Source organism: Salmo salar, chromosome ssa21, assembly GCF_905237065.1.
Source record: "Salmo salar chromosome ssa21, Ssal_v3.1, whole genome shotgun sequence".
Taxonomy (NCBI): domain Eukaryota; kingdom Metazoa; phylum Chordata; class Actinopteri; order Salmoniformes; family Salmonidae; genus Salmo; species Salmo salar.
In genome coordinates this window covers 39,119,444-39,135,458 of record NC_059462.1, presented here as the reverse complement: position 1 = coordinate 39,135,458, position 16,015 = coordinate 39,119,444, and the positions used below count along the sequence as shown (strand labels likewise).

General features: G+C 43.6%; 1 pseudogene; it reads left to right on the top strand.

Annotated features, from left to right (window-relative positions):
- LOC106582301 (low-density lipoprotein receptor-related protein 1B-like) overlaps window positions 1–16,015 on the top strand; it is a 407,952-nt pseudogene that overhangs the window by 305,955 nt on the left and 85,982 nt on the right.

Sequence of the window (16,015 nt, the reverse complement as noted above, 5' to 3'; positions counted from 1 at the left end):
CGAGGAACTTAAAACTTTCCACCTTCTCCACTACTGTCCCGTCGATGTAGATGGGGGGTGCGCCCTCTGCTGTTTCCTGAAGTCCACAATAATCTCCTTTGTTTTGTTGACGTTGAGTGTGAGGTTATTTTCCTGACACCACACTCCGAAGGCCCTCACCTCCTCCCTGTAGGCCGTCTCGTTGTTGTTGGTAATCAAGCCTACCACTGTAGTGTCGTATGCAAACTTGATGATTGAGTTGGAGGCATGCATGGCCACGCAGTCATGGGTGAACAGGGAGTACAGGAGAGGGCTGAGAACGCACCCTTGTGGGGCCCCAGTGTTGAAGATCAGCGGGGTGGAGATGTTGTTTCCTACCCTCACCACCTGGGGGTGGCCAGTCAGAAAGTCCAGGACCCAGTTGCACAGGGCGGGGTCGAGACCCAGGGTCTTGAGCTTAATGACGAGTTTGGAGGGTACTATGGTGTTAACCTGTTGAGGACAGACGTTCCGCTAGCGGAACCCCTAGCCAACAGCCAATGGCATCGCACGAAATAGAAAACCAACTAAAATACCACAATTCAATTTTCTCAAACAATCAACTATTTTACATCATTTTAAAGATAAGAGTCTCGTTAATCTAACCACCTTGTCCGATTTCAAAAAGGCTTTACAGCGAAAGCAAAACATTAGATTATGTCAGGAGAGTACCCAGCCAAAAATAGTCACACAGCCATTTTCAAAGCAAGCATATATGTCACAAAAACCCAAACCACAGCTAAATGCAGCACTAACCTTTGATGATCTTCATCAGATGACACTCCTAGGACATTATGTTATACAATACATGCATGTTTTGTTCAATCAAGTTCATATTTATGTCAAAAACCAGCTTTTTACATTAGCATGTGATGTTCAGAACTAGCATACCCACCGAAAACCTCCGGTGAATTTACTAAATTACTCATCATAAACGTTGACAAAATACATGACAATTATTTTAAGAATTATAGATACAGAACTCCTTTATGCAATCGCCATGTCCGATTTTAAAATAGCTTTTCGGCGAAAGCACATTTTGCAATATTCTGAGTACATAGCTCGGCCAACAAGGCTAGCTATTCAGACCCGCCAACGTCGGGCAGCCTAAACTCAGAATTACTGTTAGAAAAATTGGATTACCTTTGCTGTTCTTCGTCAGAATGCACTCCCAGGACTTCTACTTCAACAACAAATGTTGTTTTGGTTCCAAATAATCCATAGTTATATCCAAATACCTCTGTTTTGTTCGTGCGTTCAGGTCACTCTCCGAAGGGTAATGCGCGAGTGCATTTCGTGACAAAAAATTTCAAAATATTCCATTACCGTTCTTAGAAGCATGTCAAATGCTGTTTAAAATCAATTTTATGCTATTTTTCTCGTAAAATAGCGATAATATTCCAACCGGGCAACGTTGTATTCATTCAAAGAGAGAAAGAAAAAAATGGCGAGTTCTCGTGACCGCGCATCTCCAGTCTCACTGTCCCCAGGCTCACCACTTACAAACTCTGCTCCTATACTTTCCCCAGAGACAGCAGACACCCCATTCCACTTTCTGGCGGCTTTAGAGAGCCAATGGAAGCCTTAGAAAGTGTCACGTAACAGCACAGATGCCGTAATTTCCATAGAGATGCAACAGAAGGACAAATTGTCAGACAGGCCACTTCCTGCATGGAATCTTCTCAGGTTTTGGCCTGCCATATGAGTTCTGTTATATTCACAGACACCATTCAAACAGTTTTAGAAACTTTAGAGTGTTTTCTATCCAAATCGACTAATTATATGCATATTCTAGTTTCTGGGCAGGAGTAGTAACCAGATTAAATCGGGTACGTTTTTTTATCCGGCCGTGAAAATACTGCCCCCTATCCCAAAGAAGTTAAATGCTGAGCTGTAATTGAATAACAGCATTCTTACATAGGTCTTCCTCTTGTCCAGATGGGTTAGGGCAGTGTGATTGCGATTGCATTGTCTGTGGACCTATATCATGGACCTTAATCATGTCAATTTCCACATAATTTAATACAATGTTTAGTTCAGGTTTAGGGTTTAGTGAATGATTTTTCCCAAAATACAATGCTTTTAGTTTTTGAAATATATAGGACTAACTTATTCCTTGCCACCCATTCTGAAACTTACTGCAGATCTTTAAGTGTTGCAGTGATTTCACTCGCTGTAGTAGCTAATGTGTATAGTGTTGAGTCGTCCGCGTACATATATACAATGGCTTTACTCAAGGCCAGTGGCATGTCATTAGTAAAGATTTTAAATGTAAGGGGCTTAGACAGCTGCCGTGGGGAATTCCTGATTCTACCTGGATTATGTTGGAGATGCTTCCATTAAAGATCACCCTCTGTATTCTGTTAGATGGGTAAGTCTTTATCCCAAAATATAGCAGGGGTGTAAATCCATAACACACGTTTTTCCATCAGCAGACTATGAGCGATAAGTCCAACAAAACAGCTCACACAATCTTCCTATCATCAATTTCCCTCAGCCAATCAGTCATTTATGTAAGTGCCATGTTTGTTGAATGTCCTTCCCTATAAGTGTGCTGAAAGTCTTGTCAATTTGTTAACCTCTATGGGCAAGGCGGGACGAATTCGTCCCACCTACGTAACAGCCACCTGAATTCAGTGCCGCGATTTTTGAATCGTTTGAAATACTATTACTTCAATTTCTCAAACATATGACTATTTTACAGCTATTTAAAGACAAGACTCTCCTTAATCTAACCACACTGTCCGATTTCAAAAAGGCTTTACAACGAAAGCAAAACATTAGATTATGTCAGGAGAGTGCCCAGCCAGAAATAATCAGACACCCATTTTTCAAGCTAGCATATAATGTCACAAAAACCCAAACCACAGCTAAATGCAGCACTAACCTTTTATGATCTTCATCAGATGACACACCTAGGACATTATGTTATACTCAAATGGCAGGTCAAAACCTGAGAGATTCCTTTACAGGAAGTGGCCTGTCTGACCATTTCTTGAACTTCTTTTCCATCTCTATCTTTTACTAAGGATCTCTGCTCTAACGTGACACTTCCTACGTCGTCCATAGGCGCTCAGAGCCCGGGAAAAAACAGAATGTCGTCATCCCAGCCCCAGGCTGAAACACATTATCGCCTTTCTCAAGTGGCCGATCAAGGGACTCTGGGCTTATGCGCGTGACCCGACCGCCCCCGCCTTTGTGATTTTTTCCTCTGTTTGCCGAAAAGGAGATTCCCTGTCGGAATATTATCGCTTTTCTACGAGAAAAATGGCGTAAAAATTGATTTTAAACAGCGGTTGACATGCTTCGAAGTACAGTAATGGAATATTTAGAATTTTTTTGTCACGAATTGCGCCATGCGCGCGACCCTTCTTTACCATTTCGGATAGTGTCTGGAACGCACGAACAAAACGCCGCTATTCGGATATAACGATGGATTATTTTGGACCAAACCAACATTTGTTATTGAAGTAGCAGTCCTGGGAGTGCATTCTGACGAAGACAACAAAAGGTAATCAAACTTTTATAATAGTAAATATGATTATGGTGAGTGCTAAACTTGCCGGGTGTCTAAATAGCTAGCCCGTGATGCCTGGGCTATGTACTTAGAATATTGCAAAATGTGCTTTCACCAAAAAGCTATTTTAAAATCGGACATATCGAGTGCATAGAGGAGGTCTGTATCTATAATTCTTAAAATAATTGTTATGTTTTTTGTGAACGTTTATCGTGAGTATGCGAATTCCCCGGAAGTTTGCGGGGGGTATGCTAGTTCTGAACGTCACATGCTAATGTAAAAAGCTGGTTTTTGATATAAATATGAACTTGATTGAACAAAACATGCATGTATTGTATAACATAATGTCCTAGGGTTGTCATCTGATGAAGATCATCAAAGGTGAGTGCTGCATTTAGCTGTCTTCTGGGTTTTGGTGACATTATATGCTAGCTTGAAAAATGGGTGTCTGATTATTTCTGGCTTGGTACTCTGCTGACATAATCTAATGTTTTGCTTTCGTTGTAAAGCCTTTTTGAAATCGGACAGTGTGGTTAGATTAACGAGAGTCTTGTCTTTAAATAGCTGTAAAATAGTCATATGTTTGAGAAATTGAAGTAATAGGATTTTTAAGGTTTTGAAAATCGCGCCACAGGCTTCAAGTGGCTGTTACGTAGGTGGGACGAATTCGTCCCGCCTAGCCCATAGAGGTTAACGGCGAAAGCACATTGTACTCAGAATATTGAACAGAGCTCAGCCATCAAAGCAAGCTATACAGTTACCCGCCAAGTTCTGGAGTCAACAAAACTCAGAAATAGTATTATAAATCTTTACTTACCTTTGCTGATCTTCTTTGGAATGCACTCCCAGGACTCCCACTTCCTCAAGAAATGTTTGTTTTGTTCGATAAACTCCATATTTATGTCCAAATACCTCCGTTTGGTTAGCACGTTCAAATCACTATTCCAAAGGCAAAATGCGCGAGCGCAAAACCCTAGACGAAAAGTCAAAAAGTTCCTTTACCGTTTGTAGAAACATGTCAAACGATGTTTACAATCAATCCTTAGGGTCTTTATATCATAAGTCTATTCGATAATATTCCAACCGGACAATAGCGTATTCATTACAGAGAAAAAAGACGGAACTGCGTGCCTGTGTGACCGTGCTGTAAACAACTCATTGGCCTCAGGCAGTCCACTTGTTGAATCACCTCTTATTCTCTCCCCAGTCACAGTAGAAGCATGAAACAAGGTTCTAAAGACTGTTGACATCTAGTGGAAGCCTTAGGAAGTGCAAAATGACCCCACAGACACTAGTTTGGATAGGCAATCACTTGAAAATCTACAAACCTCAGATTTCCCACTTCCTGGTTGGATTTTTCTCAGGTTTTTGCCTGCCATATGAGTTCTGTTGTAATGGTCGTCGTAGTAAGTGGACCAAAGCGCAGCGGGTTGAGTGCTCATTATATATTTATTTAGAACACTTAAGAAAACAAAACAAGAAAACGTACGAACGACCAGGATTACAGGCTAAACACAGCTATGCAATCACAACTTCCCACAAAGGGACAGGTGAAACAAGGCTACCTAAGTACGACTCTCAATCAGCAACAACGATGTACAGCTGTTCCTGATTGAGAGCCATACCAGGCCAACACAAAGAAATAAACAACATAGAAAACCATAGAAATACAAAACAAGAACATATCCCAAAAACCCCAGAACACATAAATCAAACACCTCTCTTACATAAATACATATCCCATAAGACCCCTAACCACATAAAACAAATACCCCCTGCCACGTTCTGACCAAACTACAATTACCAATGACCCCTTATACTGGGCAGGACGTGACATCTGTTATACTCACAGACATCATTCAAACAGTTTTAGAAACTTCAGAGTGTTTTCTATCCAAATCGACTAATAATATGCAAATATTTCACTCTGGGCCCAAGTAGTAGGCAGTTTACTCTGGGCACGCTTTTCATCCGAACGTGAAAATGCTGCCGCCTGTCCCAAACAGGTTTTAAGGTATCTTTACCAGGGATTTGTTGTGTGGAGTTAAGTGAGTGTTGTTAAAAGACAATTAGGCACAATTGAATAATGCAGCTGAATGTCCATCTGTCTCTGCTTAGCATTTTACTGTATCGACCAGCTGCTGAAATATCTTGAGTAAATGGAATATAAACTATTATTTGTTAAATTTGTCTAGACTAAAAATGCTTCATTACTTTTTTGTTTGTGTGATGTCAGTGCAAGTGTTGGCCTGGATTCCGGCTGAAAGATGATGGGAAAACGTGCGTGGACGTTAACGAATGTTCCTCCAGCCTGCCCTGCAGCCAGCGTTGCATCAACACCTACGGCTCCTTCAAGTGTCTGTGTGTAGAAGGCTACGAAGCCCCGGAGCGAAACTCCAACACCTGCAAGGCTCTCTCAGGTAAAGCTATTCACATGTCTTGGCAGCAAGCTTGTACTATAATATATTGTAGTCCGTTGGATTAATTCGCTTTTACATCATTTAAATTGACGTTCAAGTGGTATTCTAAATGATGTTTACCTGCATGTATATTTAGAAATGTCAAGCTTGTACTGTAATATACTGGTACTGTAGTCTGATCAGGGCCGGATTAATGCAGGGGCTTACCGGGGCTGAAACCCCTGGCCCTTGGGGGCACAACAGGCAGCAAAAAAAAAAAAAAAAAAAAAAATATATATATATATATATATATATATATATATATATATATATATATATATATATGTGTGTGTGTGTGTGTGTGTGTGTGTGTGTGTGTGTGTGTGTGTGTGTGTGTGTGTGTGTATATAGATATGTGTGTGTATGTGTGTGTGTGTATAGATATTTGTGTGTGTGTGTGTGTGTGTGTGTGTGTGTGTGTGTGTGTGTGTGTGTGTGTGTGTGTGTGTGTGTATATATATATATATTGTGGCAAAGAAGGGGGTCGACTGATAAATGGCAGATATGTGAGGGCAGAACTAATAAACGGGCTCTGCCCGATCACTAAAATGGCCACCCCGATCAGAACTACAATACAATTCCCAGAAGCAAGGGGAACCCTCAGAAGGTGGAGCCGACCCACAGATAAAAGGTCAAGAAAAACCAGGAAGAGAGAGAGAGGGCGGGAAGGATCTATGAACCATAGAGAAAGAGACAATCTACATTGGCTGGATTTACCGTGTACGAGCTGGACTGTTTTGGACTTACCTGTTGGCGTTTAGACCTGGACCTACCGAGAACCAGATTTGTGTACCGAACCCTGCTATCCTTGACCTTACCTGTGGCCTGGGTGGACCAGGACAGCGAAACAAACACACAGGTACTGTCATGTTCGAAAGAACTTTCATTCTGGGCTGACTTTGGTGACAGTTTCCCACATAATTTGTGACAAACGCTCCTAACTTTGAAGAAGTTTGCCACACGTGGTGGAGAGTGTGGGCACTGGATTAACCATACCACTGGTTAGGTAGAAAAAAAGAAAAAAAAGAAAAAAAAAGTTTAGTTAGCAGTCCAAAGGGGAGTCAGGTTTTTTTTTTTTTTTTTTGTGGCTTTGTTTGGTTAGGACAGTTTTTTCAGGAAAATGAGTATGGAGGGAGCCATACAGGCCCTGTTACAAGCGGCGGCCGCCCAACAAGAGGCAACTAGAGCTCAACAAATAGCTCATCAGGCTGCAATGCGAATATATCAGGACACGTTAAAGTTCCAGCACCGCACCAACCAGCTGCTCAGAGAAGAGCAAGAGAGAAACACCCGGGAGTTAAGCGAAGGCCTAAAGGGGCTAGCGGACCAAATTGGGGCTCAGTTACCAGCTGCAAATACCCAAAGGTGGGCCAATCATTTTCTTCAAAAAATGACAGCGCAGGATGATGTGGAAGCATATCTTACCACCTTCGAAAGGACGGCAGAGAGGGAGAAGTAGCCGAAAGAAGAATGGGCAGGGCTTCTGGCACCATACCTGGCAGGGGACGCTCAAAAAGCATATTTCGACCTGGAGTTGAAGGATGCACAGGATTACGATAAACTCAAGGGAGAGATTCTGACTAGACTGGGAGTGACCGATACCGTGAGGGCACACCGCTTCCACCAGTGGTCCTACAGACCGGGACACCCCCCCCCCGAACACAGATGTTCGACTTGATTCACCTGGCACGGAAATGGTTGCGACCGGAGACCCGTTCGTCCGCCGAGGTCGTCGAGACCATCGTACTCAACCAGTTTCAGCGAGGTCTACCCCAAGAAGTGCGACGATGGGTTGGCCAGAACGAGGTACTTTCCGCCGACCATCTCGTGGGCCTGGTTGAACGGTATTGTACGGCAGGAACAGCTGAGCAGGCGCAGGAGGAAAGATTCCCGTTCCCCCGGCCTGGGCGAACCAGCGGACAGCGTAAGACTGTCCCAACAGGGGGAGGGGGAGGAGAGCAGCGTGGGGCCATGAGGAAAGAATCAGAATCGGGCCGAGACACTAAGGGAAAAACCGGAAACCGGGACTGGGGGTCGAGGAGGTCTCCCCCCCCCCCCCGGAACCCTATTATCTGTTACAATTGTAATCGACCGGGACATATTGCAGCCTACTGCCCTATTAACCTGTTATGGCTAGGGGGCAGTATTTTCACGGCTGGATAAAAAACGTACCCGATTTAATCTGGTTACTACTCCTGCCCAGTAACTAGAATATGCATATAATTATTGGATTTGGATAGAAAACACCCTAAAGTTTCTAAAACTGTTTGAATGGTGTCTGTGAGTATAACATAACTCATATGGCGGGCAAAAACCTGAGAAGATTTCATGCAGGAAGTGGCCTGTCTGACAAGGTGTCATTCTTCTTGTCTCTGTTTATTGAAGAGTGAGGATCTTAGCTGTCCCGTGACACTTCCTACAGCTGCCATAGGCTCTCAGAAGGCGGCAAAACGCTGAATCGTGGCTTTGCAGGCTCTGGCTGAAAAAAAGTAGCGCGTTTGGGTAGTGGTTGGTTACAGTACTGTGAGACTCAGGCTCGTGCCCGCGTCGACCGAAAGCTTTGTTTTCTTCCCTCTGTTTAGCTAAATGGACATTCCCGGTCGGAATGTTATCGCTTTTTTACGAGAAAAAATTGCATAAAAATGGATTTTAAACAGCGGTTGACATGCTTCGAAGTACGGTAATGGAATATTTAGATTTTTTTTGTCACGAATTGCGCCATGCGCACGACCCTGATTTACCATTTCGGATAGTGTCTGGGACGCACGAACAAAACGCCGCCATTCGGATATAACGATGGATTATTTTGGACCAAACCAACATTTGTTATTGAAGTAGCAGTCCTGGGAGTGCATTCTGACGAAGACAAAAAAAGGTAATCAAACTTTTATAATAGTAAATCTTATATTGGTGAGTGCTAAACTTGCCGGGTGTCTAAATAGCTAGCCCGTGATGGCTGGGCTATGTACTTAGAATATTGCAAAATGTGCTTTCACCAAAAAGCTATTTTAAAATCGGACATATCGAGTGCATAGAGGAGGTCTGTATCTATAATTCTTAAAATAATTGTTATGCTTTTTGTGAATGTTTATCGTGAGTAATTTAGTAAATTGTTAGCAAATTCCCCGGAAGTTTGCGGGGGGTATGCTAGTTCTGAATGTTACATGCTAATGTAAAAAGCTGTTTTTTGATATAAATATGAACTTGATTGAACAAAACATGCATGTATTGTATAACATAATGTCCTAGGTGTGTCATCTGATGAAGATCATCAAAGGTTAGTGCTGCATTTAGCTGTCTTCTGGGTTTTGGTGACATTATATGCTAGCTTGAAAAATGGGTGTCTGATTATTTCTGGCTTGGTACTCTGCTGACATAATCTAATGTTTTGCTTTTGCTGTAAAGCCTTTTTGAAATCGGACAGTGTGGTTAGATAAAGGAGAGTCTTGTCTTTAAAATGCTGTGAAATAGTCATATGTTTGAAAAATTGAAGTTTTTGTATTTTTGAGGAATTTGTAATTCGCGCCACGCCTATCATTGGATATTGGAGCAGGTGTTCCGCTAGCGGAACGTCTAGATGTAAGAGGTTAAAGAAGAGCCAATGCAATGTAACCTCGGTGAAAAAGAAGATGAGATATGGTATGCATGTCCCGTGGTAACCACTGTACTTGAAAGATCAAGAAACAAACATATGTGCAGGGTGAAGGTTGAAGGGAAGGAGGTTGAAGCACTACTGGATTCCGGCAGTATGCTAACCCTGGTCGTTGCAAACCTAGTGCCGATGCATAAACTGGATACAAGTCAGGATATCAGTGTTACGTGCATTCATGGGGATACCCGTCTGTATCCCACAGCATTAGTGAGCATACAAACAGAGGACTGTCTGCTGGATTATGAGGTCGGCGTGGTCCCAAAGATGCCATATGATGTAATATTGGGTAGATACTTTCCTAACTTTGCGAAGTTAGGTCAAAAGAACGGCATATTTGAGAAGCCAACAACCCTGACCAAGCAGGAAGAAGCATGGGGCCTTCAACCAAGGCCAAGAAAAGAGGTCTCCCAGGGGCCAACCTCACAGGTACTAGTAGGGGAGGATGAGGATGAAGTGGCAAACCTCGTTGATAATGAACAGCCCAGTACTAGTGGGGCTGGGGTCGATCTGAATCCAGAGGACGACTATCTAGAACCAGCAGACCTGGCAGGGTCCATGACTAATTTCGGGACGGCCAAACACCAGGATCCAACCCTGCAGCAAGCCAGAGCAGACGTGCAGGTCGTAGATGGTATTCCCATAAATGATAGCATGATGCCTAATAGTTTTCCCCACTTCATCATGAAAAATGGTTTGGTGTACAGAGTCTCAAAAATAGGGGTTAATGTGGTGGAACAGTTGTTGGTCCCCACCCAGTACCGGAAGACAGTACTGGATCTAGCTCATGGGCACATTCTGGGTGGACACCTTGGTATCGATAAAACCCGAGACCGGATTGTAAGGAGGTTTTACTGGCCAGGAATTCAGGCTGAAGTGGCTCGGCATTGTGGAGAGTGCCCGGAGTGCCAGGTAACAGCTCCCCGACCAGCGTTTAGAAGCCCGTTAGTGCCACTCCCCATAATCGAAACGCCATTTGAGAGGATAGCGATGGACATAGTGGGCCCACTACCCAAATCTGCCAGAGGGCACCAATACATTCTGGTCATTCTAGATTATGCCACTCGCTACCCAGAAGCCATTCCCCTTCGGACAATGGCTTCCAAAAATATTGCCAAGGAACTAGTGCTATTGTTCACCAGGGTTGGGGTCCCAAAGGAGATCCTTACTGACCAGGGGGACCCCCTTTATGTCCCGCCTTATGGCGGACCTTTGTAAATTGTGGCAGGTGAAACAGTTGAGGACATCGGTTTACCATCCACAGACGGACGGGCTGGTTGAGAGATTCAACCGGACCCTGAAGTCAATGCTCAGGAAGGTAATCGACAAGGATGGGAAAAACTGGGATTGCATGTTGCCATATCTGATGTTTGCCATTAGAGAGGTTCCTCAAGCCTCGCTGGGGTTTTCTCCCTTCGAGCTGGTATATGGGAGGCACCCCCGGGGAATCTTAGACATCGCCCGGAAACCTGGGAACACCAATCCACCCTGTATACTAGTGTCATAGAGCACATCACGGCAATGCAAAACAGGATAGCCACAGTCATGCCCATCGTCAGAGAGCACATGAGACAAGCACAAGAGCACCAGCGGCACACTTATAACCGGCAGGCTACCCTGAGGGAATTTCAACCGGGAGATAAGGTGTTAGTGCTGATCCCCCACGGTAGAGTGCAAACTACTAGCCACATGGAAAGGACCATATGAAGTACTGGAGAGAATAGGAGAAGTTAACCTGTTAGGGCTAGGGGGCAGCATTGACACGGCTGGATAAAAAACATACCCGATTTAATCTGGTTACCACTCCTACTCAGTAACTAGAATATGCATATACTTATTACATATGGATAGAAAACACCCTACATTTTCTAAAACTGTTTGAATGGTGTCTGTGAGTATAACAGAACTCAAATGGCAGGTCAAAACCTGAGAGATTCCTTTACAGGAAGTGGCCTGTCTGACCATTTCTGGAACTTCTTTGCCATCTCTATCATTTACTAAGGATCTCTGCTCTAACGTGACACTTCCCACGTCTTCCATAGGCTCTCAGAGCCCGGGAAAAAACAGAATGTCGTCATTCCAGCCCCAGGCTGAAACACATTATCGCCTTTCTCAAGTGGCCCATCAAGAGACACTAGCTTATGCGCGTGACCCCGACCGCCCCGCCTTTGGGATTTTTTCCTCTGTTTGCCGAAAAGGAGATTCCCTGTCGGAATATTATCGCTTTTCTACGAGAAAAATGACGTAAAAATTGATTTTAAACAGCGGTTGACATGCTTCGACGTACGGCAATGGAATACTTTGAATTTTATTGTCAGGAATTGCGCCAAGCGCGCGACACTTCTTTACTATTTCGGATAGTGTCTGGAACGCACGAACAAAACGCCGCTATTCGGATATAACGATGGATTATTTTGGACCAAACCAACATTTGTTATTGAAGTAGCTGTCCTGGGTGTGCATTCTGACGAAGACAACAAAAGGTAATGACATTTTTATAATAGTAAATATGATTATGGTGAGTGCTAAACTTGCCGGGTGTCTAAATAGCGAGCCCGTGATGCCTGGGCTATGTACTTAGAATATTGCAAAATGTGCTTTCACCAAAAGCTATTTTAAAATCGGACATATCGAGTGCATAGAGGAGGTCTGTATCTATAATTCTTAAAATAATTGTTATGCTTTTTGTGAACGTTTATCGTGAGTAATTTAGTAAAATGTTAGCGAATTCCCCGGAAGTTTGCGGGGGGTATGCTAGTTCTGAACGTCACATGCTAATGTAAAAAGCTGGTTTTTGATATAAATATGAACTTGATTGAACAAAACATGCATGTATTGTATAACATAATGTCCTAGGGTTGTCATCTGATGAAGATCATCAAAGGTGAGTGCTGCATTTAGCTGTCTTCTGGGTTTTGGTGACATTATATGCTGGCTTGAAAAATGGGTGTCTGATTATTTCTGGCTTGGTACTCTGCTGACATAATCTAATGTTTTGCTTTCGTTGTAAAGCCTTTTTGAAATCGGACAGTGTGGTTAGATTAACGAGAGTCTTATCTTTAAATGGCTGTAAAATAGTCATATGTTTGAGAAATTGAAGTAATAGGATTTTTAAGATTTTGAAAATCGCGCCACAGGCTGCAAGTGGCTGTTACGTAGGTGGGACGAATTCGTCCCGCCTAGCCTAGAGAGGTTAATTATCGGATCCGACAGCCAGGTCGACGGCCCCAGGAACAGATCTATCACATAAACCTGTTAAAAGCATGGAGAGAGAGAGAAACACTAATGGTCACGTACCCCACACACACTCAGGAGACAGCTGAAGTAAATATTTCACCTACTTTGTCCCCAGCACAAGTACAGGAAGTAAAGACCCTGATCCAGAAAAACAGAGATGTGTTTTCAGAAGTACCCGGCCGAACTGAGGTTACAGCTCATGATATCGTTTCCCTACCAGGGAGAAAAGTGAGCATGAGGCCATATCGGGTACCCGAGGCTCGACAGGCTGCGATTAGAGCAGAGACGGAGAAAATGTTGACAGCTGGAGTGATCGAAGAGTCACATAGTGAGTGGTCTAGCCCAATTGTGATGGTCTCCAAGCCCGATGGGTCTTTGCGGTTCTGTAACGACTTTCGGAAGGTAAATGAAATCTCCAAGTTTGATGCCTACCCCATGCCCAGAGTAGACGAACTACTGGAGAAAATTGGTAAAGCTCGGTACATTACGACCCTGGACCTGACAAAAGGGTACTGGCAAATTCCTCTGACCCCCAGGGCCAAAGAAAAGACAGCCTTTGCAACCCTTGACGGTTTGTTTCAATACACCGTCATGCCATTCGGCCTACACGGGGCCCCAGCCACCTTTCAATGGCTCATGGACAAGGTCCTAAAACCGCACCAAACATACGCCGCAGCTTATTTAGATGACGTGGGGATCTACAGCCCAGATTGGGAATCCCACTTACACCGGGTACAGGCGTGTTAGACGGCCTTAGAAAGGCAGGGCTCACAGCGAACCCTGCCAAGTGTTATGTGGGGTTAGAGGAAACGGAGTATCTGGGATACACAGTGGGAAGAGGATTAATCAAACTCCAACGTAAGAAGGTGGAGGCAATTAGAGAATGGCCGAAACCAGTAAATAAGAAGCAGGTTCGAGCCATCCTAGGGTTGACCGTGTACTACCGGAAGTTCATCCCAAGTTATGCCACAGTGGCCACCCCACTCACCGACATGACTAGAGCCAGAGGGCCAAACATGGTCAAGTGGGATGAAAGGGCCACCAAAGCATTTAGGACATTACAGGAGGCCCTCTGCTGTAATCCAGTGCTGGTGGTACCAGACTTTGAGAGAGAGTTTGTGGTTCAGACGGATGCTTCAGAGGTCGGCTTGGGAGCAGTGCTGTCCCAAGAGGTAGAAGGGGTGGAACACCCCATCCTGTTTTTAAGCAGGAAGCTGGAACCACGGGAAACCAACTACTCAGTTGTTGAGAAAGAGGCGCTGGCAGTAAAGTGGGCTCTGGAAAGCCTGAAATACTACCTGCTGGGGCGCCACTTCACCCTCATCAGTGACCATGCACCACTCACCTGGATGCATAGGGCTAAAGAGAAGACCGCTCGGGTGATGCGGTGGTTTTTGAGTCTCCAACCATTTCACTTTGACTTGAAACACAGAGCAGGAAAGGAAATGGGAAATGTGGATGGGTTATCCCGCATGCACGAATATTTTGCTACGGTAGCCCGACCTAGGGGGTCGGATCTAGGGGGGGAGATGTGTGGCAAAGAAGGGGGTCGAGTGATAAATGGCAGATATGTGAGGGCAGAACTAATAAACGGGCTCTGCCCGATCACTAAAATGGCCACCCCGATCAGAACTACAGATCACAAAATGGCCGACTGCCAAAACTACAATTCCCAGAAGCAAGGGGAACCCTCAGAAGGTGGAGCCGACCCACAGATAAAAGGTCAAGAAAAACCAGGAAGAGAGAGAGAGGGCGGGAAGGATCTATGAACCATAGAGAAAGAGACAATCTACATTGGCTGGATTTACCGTGTACGAGCTGGACTGTTTTGGACTTACCTGTTGGCGTTTAGACCTGGACCTACCGAGAACCAGATTTGTGTACCGAACCCTGCTATCCTTGACCTTACCTGTGGCCTGGGTGGACCAGGACAGCGAAACAAACACACAGGTACTGTCATGTTCGAAAGAACTTTCATTCTGGGCTGACTTTGGTGACAGTTTCCCACTTAATTTGTGACAAACGCTCCTAACTTTGAAGAGGTTTGCCACAATATATATATTGTGGCAAACCTCTTCAATATATATATATATATACACATTATACTGTGTGTGTGTGTATATATATATATATATATATATATATATATATATATATATATATATATATATATACTGTACAGTATATACTGTAACCGACAACCACAGAAGGATTCAGGAGCCCACTCTCAATGAGTGTAGACAGCCTGCTGCTGCCACTCTGCTTATAATCAGATGTGGGAGGAGAGGAGGTAGGGGGCCCACGTGGGTAACTGGGAGGCCCTGCCTTGATTGGGTAACTGATTCATAAATAAACACAAAATAAACTGCATAATAACTACATGTGACTGGTCAATTGTGTGAGTCAGGGGCTGGGCCCAGGTGGGAAAAATAAATACAAATTAAGTTATTATTATTTTTTTTTCAACCACAGGAGCCACTCTCAATTTTCAAAATGCACCAGAGAGCATACTTTAGCCATAGAGGATCAATAGTTTTAAAAAAGAACTGTGGATTACAGTTTTTGACAATTGCTTACACATGTTTTCTGAAACCATGGCTCCTTTTCTCTAGACTCAAAACACACACACAACATGCAAAATGTCACACGTCTCTTGAAAAACCAAACACTTCATTCAAAACTATTTTAGCTCTTCTCAAAATGCTGTTTTTACATCAAAACTCTACACACAAACCATCAAATGATTAGCTCTTATACACGCCAACAACACACGGGTGTGACAAATGTAAAACATTACTATCTTGTGTATTTTGCATGTTCAGAGTGCAGTGGAGTCCACGGCAGTTTGTCATAGCACTCACACGTACATGTATGTGCACAAATATATACAGTATGTATGCATATTCAATATATATTTACACTATAAACAGAAATGCACAGGAGGAAAAAATTAAATGTATTTTCATCTAGATTTTGGGATGAACAGTAAGAGACAAAACAAATACGTAGAAGATAAACAAATAGGCTTGTTACTGTAAAGAAAAAAACAATTAGGGTGCATCCTGTCTCCTATTTGGAGCTGGCTACAGCACCTCATCAACATTTCAAGCGATATTCTCTCTGGCTAAACAGCGG